The sequence below is a fragment of the Melanerpes formicivorus genome, unplaced genomic scaffold (genome assembly GCF_026170545.1).
Source record: "Melanerpes formicivorus ecotype bairdi unplaced genomic scaffold, bMelFor1.0.p_v2 SCAF_57, whole genome shotgun sequence".
Taxonomy (NCBI): domain Eukaryota; kingdom Metazoa; phylum Chordata; class Aves; order Piciformes; family Picidae; genus Melanerpes; species Melanerpes formicivorus.
Window position 1 is genome coordinate 1182183 of NW_027142409.1, and position 21990 is coordinate 1204172.

The window sequence follows — 21990 nt, forward strand, 5'->3', positions numbered from 1 at the left end:
CAACCCACAGCACCAAGTTTATCTTCCTCTCTTCCTTTAAATACCACTACTGAAGTTCTTAACTCTGTTCCCTATCCCTTTCCTTTTCCAGCAGGTTTTTACCCTCAGCCTCATTTGGTTCCTATACCCCAGCAGGCGGGGGCTTTGTCTACCCTCCCGCCACCTTATGGAGGTGTTTTTGTACCTCCTGCCGCTATTATGAGTAATATGGGGGTGAGGGATAACGGGATGCTTTATCAAGGAGGCAATGCGCAGGATGGTGTTAAAATGTCTAATGGATTGTTGATTAATGAACATGTTCCAAGTGTAGCTACATGATTGCAGATTTCAATTTCTGATGTTTTGATGGATAAAGATGATAAGGGTTTTATAAATACAGAAATGTTACAGATGTGTGTGGTGCCAGTAGTGGTGGAAAACAGACCAGGAGGTGGGACTGCTCCTGTGTATCAGTCTCTGTCATATGATATCTTAACAGAACTAAAACATCATTTTGAATCTCCCCTTTGTCTCCTGGTGGGTCAGAAGAAAGGTATTCCAACAGAAGCGATAGATGGACTACCCACAAGGCAATTAGAAGTGGCTGTGAGTTGCTGGCCTGAGCCCAAGGAGAGGGCTGAACCCACAGCTCCCCTCTTGTTAGGACCATTAGGTGAGGGGAGTGGTGTGCCTCCCAGAGCAGCTAAGGGCTTCTCCCCTAAGTGGTGAGCGGGGGGTGAAGTGTGATCCAGCAGCTCACCAAAAAATTGTAAAAGGACCCAGGTGAAATCATTAAGGACAGGGAAAAAAAAAAAAAGGAAAAAAAAAAAGGGTGTGTGTGAAACCTGGCAGTACCAGTTTTGTATGTTTTGTATGTTTTGAGGTTGTGTTTGTTGAAGATTCCTTGATGTATTGTCAGAAGGACTTGCCTTGTCACAATATAAAAGACCTCTCATGTAAAGGCATTTTAGTAGAACGTGTACTATGTAGTTCCTTTGCTACTGTGTGTACTACCCACCCATATGTATTAGGAATAGGCATTGATTCCAGCATATATCATCAATCAAGCATATATCATCTTAGTTGTAGCAATATTACTTTTAAGACTTGTATTATTGATAAAGACATTGATCAGCGGAGCATGATTATTCCCTTCTGAAGAAGGGCAGAGGTATGGATTCCAGTGAATATGACAAGAGGATGGGAGAGTGAGAATGGATTGGACCATGTTATCAGGCTATTAGACCAGGGACTAAAAGATTCTAGAAAAAGGGCAAAAAGATTTGTGGGATGGTTAATTTTTGCTATAATATCAGCTGTGATAATATTAGCATCTGCTGCTGCTTCAGTTACAGCTTTGACAAAGGACATACAAACTGCAGACACAGTGAGTGTCACAAGAAGGGGTCGACGCACGACCAATTTGATCGATCGAATCCAACTTTATTAGAGCATCAGACAAGCTTATATACAGTTACAGTTAATTATGCCTACTAGTCACTATCTTATTGGCACATAACTAACGTCAACTCCTCCTCTTGCAGTTTGCACATCCTGGCACAGCTGACCACAAGTTTCTGCTTATCAGTTCTTTGGGACTTTCCAGAGCTCTCAGGGTCGTAAACAACTCAAGGGTTATTCTCGGCCTTCAGGGTTACACTAGTTCAATCAAGTCTCTGGTAGTCCGAGCACGGGTTCGATGCTTCTGCAGGTCATGTTCTGAGAAGTTTGTTGCTGTATCGAGACCCTTCTGAGCGATCCATTCCTCAACAATTCCCCCGTTTTTCTTTTGTGCAAGTAAGGCCTTGGAGGTTGTCCTTTGAACACTTTGCATAATACAATTCTAAACAAGTTTAACAATAATCAAAATTAGTACAATAATACCTAAAAACCTTAAAACTTACTACTATAATGAAGCCCCAAAACAGATAGCTTTCGAGAAATAATGGGTTAAAACATAGAATGTGAAGCAATTGAAGGAAGCACAAACCACATAGAGCAATAAATCAGCTAAGGCATGGGACACTGTGACAGAAAAAGGAGATAAGGAATAAAAGACTGATAAGAACTGTTAGAGCAAGCATGATTCAGAGCCAAAAAGGTCAAACTGACCCTCAGAGCCTTGTCAAGTCAGCGGAACCAAGCCAGGCACACCGGGAATTGACCAAATTAGGAAAGGAGTTCAAAAGTTAAAGAGGAAGACTCATCAGAAGACCCCTGCCCATGATGAAGGCCACCGGAATGACCACCAAGAAGATCCTCAAAAGAGATGTCCCCGCCCACGCTCCGCCTACACCACGCCCCCTATGAATATGTATGCAAAGATATGATTATGTATATGATCTGATGCAATACTACATCCAAAACTGTATAAAAGACATGCTTTTGTTACGGGAAAGGCAGAAATCCATTTAGTGATTTCTCCAACGCGTTGCTAATAAAAATACCTCCTGTCTATCTGACTTAAACTGAGTCTCTTAGGCAGTTATTCTCGCCTTTTGGGGCAAAATTCGGCATCATTTTCTGGCGAGCCAGGCAGGAGCCAGACAGGAGATCCAGACCTTAAGGGGTCCTCCCGAGCCGGGTCCGGGGCCGGGACCCTCTGGGCACCCCTGACGACTTTTTGTCAGAAGAGACCCCCCCCAGACCAGCGCTCGTTGGTGGACGAAGGGTTACCTGCATCTCCTGCTCCAATCAAGAGGTATTTTAATTGTTTATTGATTTTGGGATAAAGCGCTTTGTCTGGGGAACGGGGACCAGATGTGGTCACCTGATGGGAAAGCCCGGGGACGCCCTGGCAAAGTCCCGTATATAGGGGTTCGAGTCCCCACTGGAAATAGGGGTTCGAGTCCCCACTGGAAATCGGGGTTCGAGTCCCCACTGGAAATAGGGGTTCGAGTCCCCACTGGGTGTTTGTTAATCGGGTGTATGTTTCTCTTTCATCTTAATGTTGTTGCTTTGCTTCTGAGAAGATACATTTGTGTTATACTTTTGTCTAACATTGTTATGTTGTCTGCAAGAACTCGGTATTTTGTGTTAACTGTAATCTCTTTTGTGTGTAAGAATTTATTGTGATATCATCTGCAAACCGTACCTTGGTTTACAGCTGACAGCCCGAAGCTGACTAGTATCGGTACTATACGGTTGGCCAGCGACATCTCGTGGTAAAGCAGTGTACTCTGATAGACCGGAAAGGTAGGACAGTTTGGATGAATGCGTAAGAGTGTGAGTGAATGAGACGCAGCATCGCTGCGAAGCGAGAAGGAGTCCTGATCCGCATTTCCTGTTCTTCGCGAGAAGCCAGGTCGGAAATGGACAAAGCGGTTGGAAATTGTGTGTATGAAGTGTTAAAATATATATTGGCATATAGTGCTTGCAGGAGAAAGAGACTATTCCGGCAACAGCCATGGGAGGGCGACAGAGTAAGGACGTAAATATGAAAACCCCCTTAGGATGTATCCTAAAGCACTGGAAGGAATTGGGAGGGATTCCAGGGGGAAGCATAAGTAAAAAGACACTCCTTAAATATTGTACACAGTGGTGGCCATTGTATAAGTTAGATGACAATGAGAAATGGCCACCGGAGGGAACAACTAATTATAACACTATTTACTAGATAGTCCACAGGGGTCGGGGAGCTACATGGATGCTGACAGCCCACCCAGACTAGAAGTCGAAAGGGAGGAAGGCAGTCCGTCAGGAGCAGAGAGCCAAAGGGAGGCACGTAGCCTGCCCGAGCTCAGTCCATATGGGGATAACAACACATCCAGAAGTGGAGACGTTTGTAGAATGGAAACCAGCACACCAAGGACTGGGGACAAAAGTAACTCACTGGGAAGCGGCGTCTCTAAACTGAGAGGCGACGTCTCTGAATTGAGATATAGTGAGAAGGATGATAACGAGACATGCAAAAAGGGGGCAGAGAACAACTTAATATAGTAATTCAGATAAAGGATGAGAGGATGAGAGGGACAGCAGCCCGGGACAGGATAGGAGCCGGCAGATACAAAAAGGGTGACAGACGCAGGACGAGAATCGGATGGATGGTGTAATAGAGATAGGAGGGGAAAATGAAGAACAGGAAGGGGGGAAGAGGAAAGAGAAGAGAAAGAATAGGGGAGACATTGAGGCACAGGAAGGAGATCCCGGGGAAGAGATCGGTCACTCGTATTATACCAGATCTGTGGCACGGGGGGAAGCAAAGCAAAGAGAGGAAGGGAACCATACGATAGCTCCTCTCTGACAAGTTGTACCAATGTTAGGGGAAAGGACTAGAGTAAAGGTGCCGTTCTCGACAAATGATTTGAACAGTTGGAGGGATGAGGCAAGGAATTTCAGGAGAAATCCTGAGGGAGTAGCGAAGAGGTTTGAATTAATGGCAAAGAATTTAGATATTGATTGGGAGGATATAGAAGTGATGCTGTCAGAGTGGACAGATACAGAAAGGGAACTCGTATTGGAAACAGGAAAACGACATGCTCAAGTATTACCAGGAAGACTAGAAGATAATTTTCCCAGCAGTAAACCAGAATGGGACCTGGGCAATGCCGAGCACTATCAACAGCTAATGCAGTATAGAAAACTGATAGCAATGGGCTTGCGTAATGCGATCCCTAAGGCTATCAATTGGTCAATGCTATATGACATCAGGCAGGGAAAGGATGAGACCCCATCAGAGTTTTGGATAGACTTAGGGCAGCGATGAGACAATACACACCCCTGGACCCAGCAACAGAAGAAGGGAAACAGCACTTGTTAGGGTTGATGATGGGACAGAGTAACCCAGACGTCAGGAAGAAATTACAAAAACTTGAGCATCCAGCAAATAAAAACCTAGAGACACTGCTGAATGAGGCATGGAAAGTATACAATAATAGAGAGATTGAGGAGAAGAAAAAGGAGGACCGGTGGGCCATACCCTAGCAGACCCACTGGTTAAAATGGAGCTAGGGGAAGGTAAAAAGGAATTGAACTTTTTGATTGATACGGGAGCAACTTTTTCGGTTTTAAATCAGGAATTGGTACCTAAAAGTGATGAATTTGTACAAGTTGTGGGAGCAACAGGCCAACCAGAAAAGGCTTACTTTTTGAAACCCATTAAATACAAAATTGGGAAACAGATGGGAATTCATCAGTTCCTGTATTTACCAAATTCGCCAAAGCCCTTATTGGGGAGAGACCTATTGGAGAACTTGGGAGACATAATAAAGTTCAACAAAGACAAATTGGAATTACAAGTAAATGAGGAACAACTGATTACAGCTCTAAGCCTAACGATCAGTTGTGTGGAACCTAAACCTGAGAATCACAATTTCGAGCGAATCCTGAACAAGACGTACCCATTAGTGTGGGCTACTGATATACCTGGAAAATCAAAAACAAGCAGTACCGATTGTTGTTGAACTTAAAGTTGGGGCAAAACCGGTGATAAGAAAACAATACCCTCTGAGGATAGAAGACAGGAAGGGGATCGAGCCCATAATCAAAAGGTTTTTGGAACTGGGGTTATTGGTAGAATGCGAATCAGATTTTAATACACCAATCCTGCCAGTAAAGAAACCTAATGGAGCCTATAGACTAGTTCAGGATCTGAGAGCAGTAAACGAAATAACCAAGACATTACATCCGGTAGTTGCTAATCCATACACACTTTTAACTAGACTGAAGGATAATTTGGCCTGGTTCACCGTATTAGATTTAAAAGACGCATTCTTCTGCCTTCCCTTAGCTCCCGAGAGTCAAAAGATTTTTGCCTTTGAGTGGGAATCTGTAGATAGAGGAAGAAAGACTCAACTTACCTGGACGGTATTGCCCCAAGGATGGTGCAATTCCCCCACGATTTTTGGGAACCAGTTAGCCAAAGAATTAGAACAGTGGGAAAGGCTGCTGGGAGATGGCACCCTTCTGCAGTACGTAGACGACCTCCTAATAGCAACAATGACAGAGGAAGAATGCATTGAATGGACTATTTCCTTGTTAAATTTCCTGGGTTTAAGTGGATATCGAGTTTCTCAACAGAAAGCACAGCTGGTGCAAAAAGAAGTGATGTACCTGGGATACGAAGTCTCCAGAGGACAGCGATCCCTGGGAGCAGCTAGGAAAGAGGCCATCTGCCAGATACCTAAACCAGAGACGGTGAGAGATCTGCGCACCTTTCTGGGGATGACAGGTTGGTGTCGGCTATGGATCTACCAGTACGGGATACTCGCTAAACCACTGTATGATTTGTTGAAGGAGACTAAGAACGTCCTAGTTTGGACTCCCGAGGCAGAAGGAGCCTTCAAGAAGTTGAAGCTGGAGCTAATGAGAGCACCGGCCTTAGGTCTCCCAGATGTATCAAAACCATTCTGGCTGTTCTCCCATGAGCGACAAGGGATGGCCCTAGGAGTCCTAGCACAGCAATTGGGACCACACAAGAGAGCTGTGGCCTACTTCTCCAAGCAATTGGATGAAGTAAGTAAAGGATGGCCAGGCTGTCTGAGGGCAGTGGCCGCAGTAATAATTAACATAGAAGAGGCCAGGAAGCTCACGTTGGGTCAAAAGATGACTGTGTTAGTGTCTCACACTGTGTCAACTGTGCTGGAACAGAAAGGCAACCATTGGCTGTCGCCTTCCAGATTCCTAAAATACCAGGCCATCCTGGCTGAATCAGATGACATAACCATTCAGGTAACTAACATTGTGAACCCAGCTTCATTTCTAGAAGGAAGAGACCCAGCAGAACCCATCGAACACGACTGCCTGGAAACAATTGAAGCAGTCTACTCCAGTCGCCCGGATCTCAAAGAAGAGCCGTTCGAAGATACGGATAACTGGTTCTCAGATGGCAGCAGCTTCGTGAAGCGAGGAGTAAGAATGGCTGGCTATGCAGTCACTACTACAGAAAGGGTAATTGAGTCGAACCCCTTGCCTGCAGGGACCTCAGCTCAAAAGGCAGAACTGATAGCTCTGACTCGAGGCCTGGAATTGGCGGAGAACATGCAAATTAATATATGGACAGACTCTAAATATGCCTTTTCCATTGTACATGCTCATGGAGCCATTTGGAAAGAAAGAGGACTGTTGACTACACAAGGAAAAACGGTCAAACATGCAGAGGAGGTTCTGCGATTGCTAGAGGCGGTCCAACTCCCAGCACAAGTGGCCATAATGCATTGTAAGGGACATTTGAAAGGTAACACTATTCCAGAAATAGGAAACAGGAAGGCAGATACAGAAGCTAAATTGGCTGCCACGAGGACTAGGGAAGTGAAAATAACGGCCCTAATACCAGGAGAGCTGGATACCAACATCCAGCCAGATTACCAGGAATCAGATCATAGATGGATACGAAGAAATAAGGGCAAAATATTAGAAAATAGCTGGGGTCAATTGGAAACAGGACAGTTAGTAATACCAGGAAACGTGATGTGGCAGTTTGTAAAGGCAGAACATGAGAAGGCCCATTGGGGTCTAGATTCGCTTTACCAATATTTGCAAACCAGGATAGCAGGACCAAAATTATTTACTACTATAAAACACGTTACATCCCAGTGCGAGCGGTGTCTGAAAAACAACCCGAATATGGGAACCAAGGTACACCAAGGAGCCATAAATCGAGGTAAATTCCCAGGTGAAGTATGGCAAATTGATTTTTCTGAACTCCCAAGAAAAGGGGGGTTTCGGTATTTGTTGGTATTAACTGATACGTTTTCTGGGTGGCCTGAAGCATTCCCTTGCAGGACAAATAAGGAAAGAGAAGTAACTAAAGTACTGTTGAATGAAATTATTCCACGGTTTGGGGTACCGAAGAGCATTTCTTCGGATAGGGGTACACATTTCTGTGCAAAAGCAGTGAGAGCAATAAGCAAAGCATTACAAATCAAATGGCAATTACACACGCCTTACCGTCCACAGGCCAGTGGGCAAGTGGAAAAGATGAATCACCTTATTAAACAGCAAATTGCCAAAATATGTCAGGAGACTAATTTGCAGTGGTATCAAGCTCTGCCTATTGCTCTACTGAGGCTGAGAGTCAAACCAAGATCAAAAGAAAAGTTAAGCCCATTTGAAATTTTGTATGGTAGACCTTATGCTATGCAAGTCGTGAATGGGGACGCTATAGGCCAAATCGGTGATCAGTACATTTATGATTATGTAATTACGGTGGGAAAACAGTTTGACAAAAATGCTACTGTGGTGATAGAGCACCAACCTAAACAACCTGATTGCAAATTGCATCCGTTTAATCCCGGTGATTGGGTGTATGTTAAGAATCTTTTAGTGAAACCCCTACAAGAGAAGTGGGAAGGACCTTTCCAAGTGCTGCTGACTACCTTCACTGCGGTTCGGATCAAGGAGCGACCTACGTGGATCCATTATTCACGAGTCAAGAAAGCTCCGGAGAACAAACAAGAAGAGCAGACGTCATGATCCTGACTCCACCTCAAACCTTTACAACTCTGATCATTGGACTCTCGATAAGTATAGCTCTTCCCCAAGGCTCTGCCCCAATAGACCCATGGTCTCATGCACACCAGTGTATCCACCCGGAGAGGGGAGAGAAGGGACCCTATTTCGAGGTTTATGCCTTACGTAACAATCAGCCATACATGAGTAAAGTATGGCATCAGCCCTCCATGGTAGCATACAAGAGAGAGACCAAATCCCAGTGGAAGGAAAAACAAGGCAGCTAGTATTAACAATTCGACCCTTGATGCCAGCCTCTAAACATAACCTAATTACCTTTAGTCCAGTGAAAATGGGCCAGTTATGATTATACCAAAAATAGGTGGCAATCAGTTAGCACAGAGGCATGTATTCCTAGAGGACAATTAGGCTATGTTTGCGAAAACGCTGTAGTAGAAGCAGAAGATTTATGCTTAGATGTCAAAAATAGTGTATGTACCTTTAAAATGCTTTCACATAATAGAACACAATCACAAGTTTATTATATAGGGAATGGGTGTGCTTGCGTGAGGACAGCTTGTGACAATGTCACTATAGATAATTGCCAAGAGGAGACTAACAATACTAACTTCTGTGTGTGCAACTTCACCAAGATAGTGGGTTGTGATTTTCATTATACTGTCCCAATAACTACTCAACAGCTAATTAACGCAGATTTTAACCTATATCAAGAGATACCGAAATTACAAATAGGGATGGACGTCAAAATTCTTAAAACGATGCTCGCACATCCTAAAGTGAAGAAATTGGTGCAAAAGGTGAATCAAACGACTAAACGAATGGTATGGCAGGTAGAACATAATTCAGAGAAAATAAAAGATGTCCTGACCGAAGTAGAACAAGTAGGCCAGCATCATTGGTGGGACATCTTTACAGGATACTCCCCAACAGCTACACAGGTCTTCAACTATCTGGTGCACCCAATGCTAATAATAATTGTAGTTCTGTTACTATTAACTCTCACAAATATTTGTATGTGGTGGAGACTAAGAATCATAATGAAAAGGACCCAAATGGTTTGGGCTATGGTACGAGCGTATCAGCGCCCTATAGGATTAGAATTTGACGAAAGAATTCGTAAGTTATAAGAAAAAGGGGGGAAATGAAGCCCCAAAACAGATAGCTTTCGAGAAATAATGGGTTAAAACATAGAATGTGAAGCAATTGAAGGAAGCACAAACCACATAGAGCAATAAATCGGCTAAGGCATGGGACACTGTGACAGAAAAAGGAGATAAGGAATAAAAGACTGATAAGAACTATTAGAGCAAGCATGATTCAGAGCCAAAAAGGTCAAACTGACCCTAAGAGCCTTGTCAAGTCAGCGGAACCAAGCCAGGCACACCGGGAATTGACCAAATTAGGAAAGGAGTTCAAAAGTTAAAGAGGAAGACTCATCAGGAGACCCCTGCCCATGATGAAGGCCACCGGAATGACCACCAAGAAGATCCTCAAAAGAGATGTCCCCGCCCACGCTCCGCCTACACCACGCCCCCTATGAATATGTATGCAAAGATATGATTATGTATATGACCTGATGCAATACTACATCCAAAACGGTATAAAAGACATGCTTTTGTTACGGGAAAGGCAGAAATCCATTTAGTGATTTCTCCAACGCGTTGCTAATAAAAATACCTCCTGTCTATCTGACTTAAACTGAGTCTCTTAGGCAGTTATTCTCGCCTTTTGGGGCAAAATTCGGCATCAATAATTAACAAACATATTTACATCAAATCTGGGTATTCCTATCAGACACGTCTGAAAAGGTTCAATCAAAATTCATTATTACCTGTTATGTTGCATCTTTATTTTCTCTAGGATGGTCAAAAATCATAATTTGTTTAATGGTAGCAAGATTTCTTTAATCTGTAAAGGTAGATCTGGCCAGGCTCTAGCTTCACAGACAGAAAACTTGCAGGCAATAAGCAAGAGCAAAAGAGCTTCATTGCTTTGCCCAATATAAAATTACCCATAATAATGTGTTTTTGCTCATCCTAGTAATACTGATCTCTTATTGGTACCATTTGTTGATGTTTTCAACCGAAAATGAAAATGCATGTTGTGTTGTTATGAATTTTGATTTTCCCTCTAGGTGTGTAAAATTATAGCAAACTGGTGAGATAACATATAAGTCCCTATGAACATTTTCTCTAATCACACAACAATCAGCCAACCATAATATTCAGTCCTAATTCACATGATGCTGTGTTACATTCTTCTGATTGATGCTTTTGACCCCAGATTATCATAACAGTTATTGTGATCAATGTTCGACTTCATGGGAAATGCTGTTTCCTCTTAGTCTTGATTCTTCTGCACATTAGTGAAGGAATATTTGTTAAAATTAATACCTATTTACTACAAACCTTAACTTATGCTAATACTAAAAATCCTTAAAACCTTAAAAAGACTATGTTAAAATTAATCCATCAAATCAGTGTCTAAAAAGAAATAAAATTGTTACATTAACTAAAAAACACTTTCCAAAATTAAAACCTGTTTATACATTCCTTAACTATATTACATGGAGCTCCTTTGAAATGCCTAGGCAGACAACTAAGAAGGTTCGAACCAAAAGAAAATCTTACAATTTGAACTCTTTACTAAGTACATACACCTTACTGCAATTACTATGTACCAAGTACTTATAAATACCAAATGCTTACTTATTCATTATGCTTATTAGAAAAACTTAACAAAACTCTAAATAACAAATCTCTGAAAGACGTTACAATCAGAAATGACAAAATGAGTACTGTTGCTTTAAATCAAAACAGAGTAGTGCGGCTAAAGCCGCTGCGGGGGAAAGGGGTGGGGGCTGCTGCTGTGGCAGCTGCTCCGCTGCTACTGTCGGTGATGTCGGTGTCGGTGGTGCGTCAGCCGGTACCGCCTTGGTCGGAGCCGTCGGTACCCGCGGGGGCCGGCAGGGCTCGCGGGAAGAGTGCGGTGGTAGGAACGCTGTAATCGCGAGCCTCCAAGCGCTCCATTTTTTCTAAGAGGGGCCATAAAGCAAAGTCGGCGCTGTTTGAATTCCTCGCTGCCGGTGTTGTCTTCCAAATCCGAGCCGTCGCTGGCGATGTCAGAGGAAGGTGTTGATAAAAAGGGGTCGAACACACTGAGCTGCCTTTTTTTCGGCTTTTTCCCCGCTGTGTGCAAACGGCAGTGGTGACGGCTGATAAACGCGGTGTGGTCGCCGCAAGATGTATCGGGGGCGGCCCCGGTCGATCGGTCGATAGTTCTCAGACACATCTTTCAGCTGCAACTCAGATACACCTGGCGCTGCATCTCGTCCTGACAAAGTTGCTCTAACTGCAGCAGCCATTCGCTGTTTCAGTTCATAGGTTTTAACACAGTTCATGCATTCTCGCCACGACTTTTGCAGCTTTATAGCAGTTTTATCACCGTCTATAACCAAGTCCCACAACTTGTTCCTGTATTCTCTCCAACAAGCTTCATCAAAATAACTATCTCCGCTAGGGAAATGCCCTAAAGCGGATCTATGGGCCAAAAGTCCAGGCATTACTTTAGACGATATCTCCGCCTTATGCTTTTCTAAAAAGCACTTAAATAAATCATACGCTGCCTGCCTATCCATGTCCGTATTTAAACGCTAATTTCCGTATTTAAACGCTAATTTCCGTATTTAAACGTTAGTACCTGTGCGCACAGTCCTCGTTTAAGCAGTTCCAGGCTCTACAGCGTCTTCGGCTCCAAGGCTGTCTTTCCTTTTCTTGCAGCCTCCGGTACTGCTATCCTGGGCCGGACTTCTTGACTCCAGGCTTACTCCGAATCTCTCAAGTCCTAAGGAACTTCTTAGACCCTAACCTTTGTCTTCATTAGGGTCCCACGTTCGAGCGCCATTTGTCGCAAGAAGGGGTCGACGCACGACCAATTTGATCGATCGAATCCAACTTTATTAGAGCATCAGACAAGCTTATATACAGTTACAGTTAATTATGCCTACTAGTCACTATCTTATTGGCACATAACTAACGTCAACTCCTCCTCTTGCAGTTTGCACATCCTGGCACAGCTGACCACAAGTTTCTGCTTATCAGTTCTTCGGGACTTTCCAGAGCTCTCAGGGTCGTAAACAACTCAAGGGTTATTCTCGGCCTTCAGGGTTACACTAGTTCAATCAAGTCTCTGGTAGTCCGAGCACGGGTTCGATGCTTCTGCAGGTCATGTTCTGAGAAGTCTGTTGCTGTATCGAGACCCTTCTGAGCGATCCATTCCTCAACAAGTGAGAACTTTATTAACCAATGTGACAAATGATTTGCAGATGCAGGAAGCTATAGATGAGGAAATAATGGCAAGGCTATATGCACTTGAGGCCAGCGTTGTTTGGTTAGGAGACCAAAAAGCTGCCTTGCAGACCCATATGATGCTGCAGTGTCATTGGGAATATCATAAGAAGGACATGTGTGTAACATCCTTGTCTTGGAATGACTCTCAGCATGATTGGAACTCAGTAAGATCACACTTACAAGGGGCCTTTGATAGCTCCTTGAAATATAATGTTCAAACATTGAAGCATCAGCTGGAACTGCAATTAGCAAATATACAACAGGTGCAGATTGATTCAACATGGCAAGCACTGAACAAAGATCTTAGCTGGTTGAATCAAAAAAATTGGTTCTCAGGTCTGAATCTACGAGTGTGGGTTATAGGTGGAATCCTTGTAGCGATTGGTATTGTAATTGTAGCATTAATGGTATTTGTAATCATAGCTTTTAGGAATACGAGGATGGTCAGGACACAAGTGATGTCTGCTGTTTTAAACAACATAAAAATGGGGAGTTGTAGGAAAGCAGAAAGTATCTATGGAAGGTTTCAGGAGAAGAAAGAACAACAGGCCACTGATACTGGAAGGATAGCTTGATGATAAAGAAGAGCTGACCTGCTAAACAACCTGAAGTGCCAGACAGAAGGACACTTGCCTCCATGCTGGAGAAGATCAACCTGATATGGGATGAAGATAACAATGGACAGCTGCATATCAAAGGAGAAAACCCAATTAGCAGCAGTGGTGCAAGAATGTCAGGGAATTGCTTACCCTGCTCGATTTTTCCTATATAAGCTGCTTGTTCTGTACCAATAAACGATTCCTGCTTCACCAACAAGGGAGTCCGTGCATGCTTTCCGAAATCCGGGTGTAAGCAAATTGTAAAGAAACAATCCTTCAAATGAATAATAATCAGGTCCCAATTTGTGGGGACTGGGAGTTGGGAGGCCAGGTTGTAAGGCACCCATCTCCTCCATGATCGATTGCTCTCAGATCATGTAATAAACACCATTTGCTAACATGCGTGTGTCAAAAGGGATTAACAAATCTGTTGAAAACAACTGGTTGATTACAGCAGTTGTGTATCCTGACTGTAACCCATAGGTAGCTATGGCTTGTCTAGCTTCCTTTAACATTTGTCAGTCCAGAGATTGCCATAGTCGTTGTTAACCTTCTACAGATTCTCCATCTGTGACTACATTTCCTACAATACCTTTCCACCAGCGCAGCGGGACAGTTCCCTGTCCCTCCCACCTCCCGATCGTCCTACTGGAACTCGATTGGAACCTCCGTCGGAGTGCTATACTCTGCTGATAATGTCTGGAATGTAGGAGGCGGGAGGGGTGTAGTGCAGCTGAAACCGCTGGGGGCAAGGGGCCACTGGTGCAGGCCCTTGCTGCCGCCACCATGGGGGCAGCTGCTGCCGGTGTCAGTGCTGGTATCGGCGGTGCGTCGGTTGATGCCGCCTTGATCGGAGCCGCCGGTACTCGCAGGGGCCATGGGGGGTTGTGGGAGGCGTCGCCAGGAGAACTGCCGAGGTGTGGGGCACTGCTGGGGTGGGTGCCACCGGGCTGAGGGCTGCCAGGATGAGCGCTGCTGGGGTGGGAACTGCCGGGGTGGCTGGGGCTCACAAGAGGGTGTGGCCACAATCGCGAGCCTCCAAGTGCTCCATTTTTCCAAAAGGAGGTGTAGGGCAGAGTCGGCACTGTCCAGCCTCCCAGCATGGGTCCTCTCGGCTTCCAAGTCCAAGCCGTCACCAGCGGTATTAGAGGAAGGTGTTGATGAAGGGGATCAAAAATGCTGAATCAGAAGTTTCGCTGCCTTTTTATTGGTTTCTCTGCTGGGCGAGAACGGCTGTGGTGGTGTCTAATAAACACAGTGTGCTCACCAAGATGACGGACGTGGCGTCTTCTTTGTGCAATTCTTAATGCATAGTGACCTCCATTTTGATTTTGCGTGCCTTATTAGTTTGATAGGGATTCGCTTCTGCCACTATTGACGTGGCAGGAGCAGATTTTTTCGCGCAAAAGGACGGTAATAAGAGAGCCGCAATTAGTGAAGAAGGAGGAATAGCGGGCAATTGAAATTCTGAGGAGGATGCTGACGGAGTGGCAGACGATGTGCAGGGGGAGAGGAGGGGGTCGGAGGGCGGGGGGTGCCTTCCGAGTCTCCCTTTTTCGTCTCGGTTAGAACCAGATGCCGCAGCAGCTGAATCGGGAGTAGACTGCTCTGCTTTTTTCGATTGCAATGTGTGTGATGGGCCATCACATGGTGCTATAGCGAAAAACTTCTTTTAAGTATGTAGCACCTCATCCCACAGCTGGGCTGCAATTTCGTCCCGTGCTTCGGAAGTAAAAGCTTAATTGCCGTGGGGATGATTCCAAGCCCAGGCTAATAGCCCTTTTAAGATCCCAGAATCACCAGTAATACCTCTCACAGAAAGGATAGGTGGAGGGCGTTTAGCACAGCCTCTTCTGTTTTGTGGCATGGTTCCCCTTGCCCATCCCCGGTCACTCACCGGGCCAGGGTGAAATTCACTTCCTTTTTGAGCGCGCACGCTGCTAATTTTTCCAGCACTGGGGCAGTGCTAGTTCGACCGGCTTTCCGTATAGCTTGGACATACCTCTTTATGCTGAGTCGATCAGTATTGTGGTCCGAGGATCCCTTGTCCACGAGTTCGGGTGTTTTCGGGCGCCATTTATAGATGATCGAGATTGGAGTCAATACAGCTGTCCAATATGATCGAGAATTGTTCCTTTATTGTTCCAGTATTGCAGGCCTATGGTGCAGGCCTATGGTGCGAGTATAGTATCATAGTATCATAGAATGGAATAGAATAGAATAGAATAGAATAGAATAGAATAGAATAGAATAGACTAGACCAGGTTGGAAGAGACTTTCAAGATCATCGCCTATCACCCAACACCACCTAATCAACTAACCCATGTAACCAAGCACCCTGTCAAGTCTCCTCCTGAACACCTCCAGTGACGGCGACTCCACCACCTCCCCGGGCAGTCCATTCCAATGGGCAATCACTCTCTCTGTGTAAAACTTCCTCCTGACCTCCAGCCTGAACTTCCCCTGGCGCAGCCTGAGACTGTGTCCTCTTGTTCTGGTGCTGGCTGCCTGGGAGAAGAGACCAACCTCTGCCTGTTTACAACCTCCCTTCAGGTAGTTGTAGAGAGCAATAAGGTCACCCCTGAGTCTCCTCCTCTCCAGGCTAAGCAGCCCCAGCTCCCTCAGTCTCTCCTCATAGGGCTTGTGTTCCAAGCCCCTCACTAACTTCGTTGCCCTTCTCTGGACTCGTTCCAGCAAGTCAACATCCTTCCTAAACTGAGGGGCCCAGAACTGGACACAGTACTCGAGGTGCGGCCTAACCAGTGCAGTGTACAGGGGCAGAATGACCTCCCTGCTCCTGCTGGCCACACTGTTCTTAATGCAGGCCAGGATGCCATTGGCCCTCCTGGCCGCCTGGGCACACTGCAGGCTCATGTTCATCCTACAATCAACCAGCACCCCCAGGTCCCTCTCTGCCTGGCTGCTCTCCAGCCACTCTGACCCCAGCCTGTAGCACTGCATGGGGTTGTTGTGGCCGATGTGCAGCACCCGGCACTTGGACTTGTTAAAAGGACATTGGATTCTGCCCATCTGTCCAGCCTGTCGAGGTCCCTCTGCAGAGCCTCTCTACCCTCTAGCAGATCAACTCCTGTCCCCAGCGTGGTGTCATCAGCAAATTTACTGATGATAGACTCAATGCCCTCATCCAGATCATCAATAAAGATGTTAAAGAGCATGGGGCCCAGCACTGATCCTTGGGGGACTCCACAACTCACTGGCCGCCAGCTGGATGTGGCACCATTCACCACCACTCTCTGGGTTCGGCCATCCAGCCAGTTCCTAACCCAGCTCAGAGTGCTGCTGTCCAAGCCATGGGCTGACAGCTTGGCCAGGAGTTTGCTATGGGGGACGGTGTCAAAGGCCTTGCTGAAGTCCAGGTAAATTAAATCCACAGGCCTCCCCACATCCACCAGGAGGGTCACCTGCTCGTAGAAGGAGATCAGGTTGGAGAGGCAGGACCTGCCCTTCCTAAATCCATGTTGGCTGAGCCTGATCCCTTGGCCATCCTCTAAGTGCTGTGTGATTGCACTCAGGATGACCTGTTCCATGATCTTGCCTGGCACTGAGGTCAGGCTGACAGGCCTGTAATTCCCTGGCTCATCCAACTGGCCCTTCTTGTGGATGGGCACCACGTTGGCCAGCTTCCAGTCTTCTGGGACCACTCCAGTGAGCCAGGACTGCTGAAAAATGATGGAGAGTGGCTTGGCCAGCTCATCTGCCAGCTCTCTCAGCACCCTAGGATGGATCCCATCAGGTCCCATGGACTTGTGGGGATCCAAGCTGCTAAGGAGAGCTCCAACCACCTCCTCATGGAACATAGGGAAACTGTGCTGCTCCCTGGCTCCTTCTGCCACCTCTGCAGGCCACCTGTCTGGAAGACTTTCTGTCCTGCTAGTAAAAATTGAGGCAAAGAAGGTGTTAAGTATCTCTGCCTTTTCCTCCCCTCTCTTCCAAAGGTGAAACACCCTCTTTTTTTCCCCTAGTTCCATTAAAAGTTCTTTAAACATCCAGGCTGGCCGTCTGCCCCGGCGGCTCGTCTTCCCGCACATTGGCACAGCCTGTCCCTGAGCCTTCAACAATTCTTCCTTGAAGTAGGACCAGCTCTCCTGGACCCCTTTGTTTTTAAGGGCTTTATCCCAAGGAACCCTCTAAATTAGTTCCTTGAGTAGCCTGAAGTCCGCCCTCCGGAAATCCAGAGTGGAGGTCTTCTTGCTACCCCTCTTAGCTTGACCAAATAATGAGAATTCAATTATCTCGTGGTCACTGGCCCCTAAGCACCCTCCAACCACCACATCACCCACCAGCCCTTCCCTATTGGTGAAGAGGAGGTCAAGCATAGCCTTGGCCCTGGTAGGCTCTCGCAGCACCTGGGATAAGAAGCTGTCCTCCATGCATTCTAAGAACCTCCTAGATTGCCACTTCTCTGCTATGTTAAGATCCCAGCAGATATCAGGCAAGTTGAAGTCACCCATGAGAACAAGGTCAGGCGACCTTGAGACAGCCTTAAGCTGCCTATAGAATGACTCATCAACACCCTCCTCCTGGTTGGGTGGTCTATAACAGACTCCAACCAGGATGTCAGCCCTGTTGGCCTTCCCTCTAATTCTTACCCAAAGGCACTCAACCCGATCGACCCTAATCTCCGTCTCAATCTCGGTCCCAATGGCATCTAGTGCGTCCCTGATGTACAGGGCCACCCCTCCACCCCTTCTTCCTTGCCTGTCTCTCCTGAAGAACCTGTAGCCATCAATTGCAGCGCTCCAGTCATGTGAGTCATCTCACCACATCTCTGTGATGGCAACTACATCATAACTTTCCTGCTGCAGCAAGGCTTCCAGCTCCTCTTGTTTGTTGCCCATGCTTCGTGCATTAGTGTACATGCTCTTCATCCGGGCTGCTGGTTTCACATCTGGCTCTGGCTTATCACTCCTTGGTGGATACGGAGTGGAACATTGTAACCAAGGATAAGGAAAAGGCAGAGATACTTAACACCTTCTTTGCCTCAATTTTTACTAGAAGGGCAGAACGTCTTCCTGACAGCTGGCCTGCAGAGCTAGCAGAAGGAGCCAGGGAGCTGCACAGTTTCCCTATGTTCCATGAGGCGGTGGTTGGAACTCTCCTTAGCAGCTTGGATCCCCACAAGTCCATGGGACCAGATGGGATTCATCCTAGGGTGCTGAGAGAGCTGGCAGATGAGCTGGCCAAGCCACTCTCCATAATTTTCCAGCAGTCCGGGCTCACTGGCGAGGTCCCAGAGGACTGGAAGCTGGCCAACGTGGTGCCCATCAATAAGAAGGGCCGGTTGGATGAGCCAGGGAATTACAGGCCTGTCAGCCTGACCTCAGTGCCAGGCAAGATCATGGAACAGGTCATCCTGAGTTCAATAACACAACACTTAGAGGATGGCCAAGGGATCAGGCCTAGCCAGCATGGATTTAGGAAGGGCAGGTCCTGCCTGACCAACCTGATCTCCTTCTATTATCAGGTGACCCGCCTGGTGGATGTGGGGAGGCCTGTTGATGTAGTCTACCTGGACCTCAGCAAGGCCTTTGACACCGTCCCCCATAGCAAGCTGCTGGCCAAGCTGTCAGCCCATGGCTTGGACGGGAGCACACTGCGATGGGTTAGGAACTGGCTGGGGGGCCGAGCCCAGAGAGTGGTGGTGAATGGTGCCACATCCAGCTGGCAGCCAGTCACTAGTGGTGTGCCCCAAGGATCAGTGCTGGGCCCTGTGCTCTTTAACATCTTTATTGATGATCTGGATGAGGGCATTGAGTCCATCATCAGTAAATTTGCTGACGACACCAAGTTGGGGGCAAGAGTTGATCTGCTGGAGGGTAGAGAGGCTCTGCAGAGAGACCTCGACAGGCTGGACAGATGGGCAGAATCTCAACGGCATGAGATTTAACACATCCAAATGCCGGGTGCTGCACCTTGGCCACAACAACCCCATGCAGTGCTACAGGCTGGGGTCAGAGTGGCTAGAGAGCAGCCAGGCAGAGAGGGACCTGGGGGTGCTGGTTGATGGTAGGCTGAACATGAGCCTGCAGTGTGCCCAGGCAGCCAAGAGGGCCAATGGCATCCTGGCCTGCATCAAGAACAGTGTGGCCAGCAGGAGCAGGGAGGTCATTCTGCCCCTGTACACTGCACTGGTTAGGCCACACCTTGAGTACTGTGTCCAGTTCTGGGCCCCTCAGTTTAGGAAGGATGTTGACTTGCTGGAACGAGTCCAGAGAAGAGCAACAAAGTTGGTGAGGGGTTTGGAACACAAGCCCTATGAGGAGAGGCTGAGGGAGCTGGGGCTGCTCAGCCTGGAGAAGAGGAGACTCAGGGGTGACCTTATCACTCTCTACAACTACCTGAAGGGAGGTTGTAGACAGGCAGATGATGGTCTCTTCTCCCAGGCACCCAGTACCAGAACAAGAGGACACAGTCTCAGGCTGCGCCAGGGGAGGTTCAGGTTGGATGTTAGGAAGAAGTTCTATACAGAAAGAGTGATTGCGCTATGGAATGGGTTGCCCGGGGAGGTGGTGGAGTCGCCGTCATTGAAGGTGTTCAGGAGGAGACTTGATGGGGTGCTTGGTGCCATGGGTTAGCTGTTTGGGTGGGTTGATGGGTTGGACAAGATGATCTTGAAGGTCTCTTCCAACCTGGTTTGGTTTATTCTAATAAAGGTTTATTCTAATAAAGGTTTATCACCCCCAGACCCCAGCCTGGGGGGACTGGTTCCAACCCCTTCCCCCTTCGAAACTAGTTTAAAGCCCTATCTATGAGACTTGCCAATTCCCTCCCCAGAATCTCTTTCCCTTTGAGGGATAGGCCATTCTCGCACATTCTGATCTTACCCCTCCTCTGGGACAGATGTGCTCCATCTGTTGCCAGCTGGCCTGGTGCAGCAGACAGTTTTTCAAGATTGAAAAACCGAAAATTCTTTTGCCTGCACCAGCCTCTAAGCCTCTTGTTGACTTCAGCTGCTGACCTGTTCCTTATGATATTCCCATCTGCAACTAAGGGTATAGACGAAAAAATTATTTGTGCACCTGATCCCTCGACCAGATCTCCCAGGGCCCTGAAGTCATCTTTGATAGCCCTGGGAGTTCTGGTTGCAACATCATCATTCCCTAACTGCATAACTATCAAGGGATAATAGTCAGAGGGCTGCACCATACCAGGCAGTCTTCTGGTAACATCTCCAACCATGGCTCCTGGAAGGAAACAAACCTCCCTGTGAGTAGGGTCTGCCCGACATATGGGGCCCTCTGTTCCCCTCAGGAGGGAATCACCAATTACAATTACCCTCCTCTTTTTTTTAAGGGAGCAAGTCCTGATGCCAGGGGAAGGCTGTTTAAGCTTAGGCTTATCATAGTATCAGACAGGGTTGGAAGGGACCACAAGGATCATCTAGTTCCAACCCCCCTGCCATGGGCAGGGACACCCCACACTAGATCAGGCTGGCCAGAGCCTCATCCAGCCTGCTCTTAAACACCTCCAGGGACGGGGCCCCAACCACCTCCCTGGACAACCCATTCCAGGGTCTCACCACTCTCATGGTGAAGAACCTCCTCCTCACATCTAGCCTGAATCTCCCCACCTCCAGCTTCATTCCATTCCCCCTAGTCCTATCACTACCTGAGATCCTGAGAAGTCCTTCCCCAGCCTTCCTGTAGGCCCCCTTCAGATACTGGAAGGCCACAATGAGGTCACCTCGGAGCCTTCTCTTCTGCAGACTGAACAGCCCCAACTCCTTCAGTCTGTCCTCATAGGAGAGGTGCTCCAGCCCTCTGATCATCCTCGTGGCCCTTCTCTGGACACGTTCCAGCACCTCCACATCCCTCTTGTAATAGGGGCTCCAGAACTGGACACAGTACTCCAGGTGGGGTCTCACCAGGGCTGAGTAGAGGGGGAGGATCACCTCCCTCGACCTGCTAGCCACACTTCTCCTGATGCAGCCCAGGATCTGATTGGCTTTGCGGGCTGCAAGTGCACATTGAGAGCTCATGTTGAGCTTTTTGTCCACCAGCACCCCCAAGTCTCTCTCCTCAGGGCTACTTTCCAGCCAGTCACTGCCCAGCCTGTATTTGTGCCTGGGATTGCCTCGACCCAGATGCAGGACCCTGCACTTGCTCTTATTGAACTTCATGAGGTTGGCCTGTGCCCACCTCTCCAGCCTGTCAAGGTCCCTCTGGATGGCCTCCCTTCACTCCAGTGTGTCTGCTGCACCACACAGCTTGGTGTCATCAGCAAACTTGCTGAGGGTGCACTCAATGCCACTGTCTATGTCACTGACAAAGATGTTGAGTAAGACAGGTCCCAGGACTGATCCCTGAGGGACTCCGCTTGTCACTGGCCTCCACTGGGACATGGAGCCATTGACAGCCACTCTTTGGGTGCGGCCATCAAGCCAGTTCCTTATCCATCTAGTGGTCCACCCATCAAACCCATGTGTCACCAGTTTGGAGACCAGGATGTGGTGCGGGACAGTGTCGAAGGCTTTGCTCAGGTCCAGGTAAATGACATCAGTTGCTCGCCCCTCATCTATTAATTTCGTCACCTGCTCATGGAAGGCCACCAGGTTGGTCAGGCAGGATTTGCCCTTGGCAAAGCCATGCTGACTGTTCCAAATCACATCTTCACTATTCTTTTGAGCAAGTAGT

General features: G+C 47.2%; 1 long non-coding RNA gene across 1 annotated transcript; it reads left to right on the forward strand.

Annotated features, from left to right (window-relative positions):
* The first annotated feature begins 2584 nt into the window (after positions 1 to 2584).
* Positions 2585 to 10958, forward strand: LOC137452684 (uncharacterized). The gene is made up of 3 exons (XR_010990139.1): positions 2585 to 2680; positions 3086 to 3174; positions 8233 to 10958. It is a non-coding gene; the product is annotated as an uncharacterized lncRNA (long non-coding RNA).
* The last annotated feature ends 11032 nt before the right edge of the window (positions 10959 to 21990 follow it).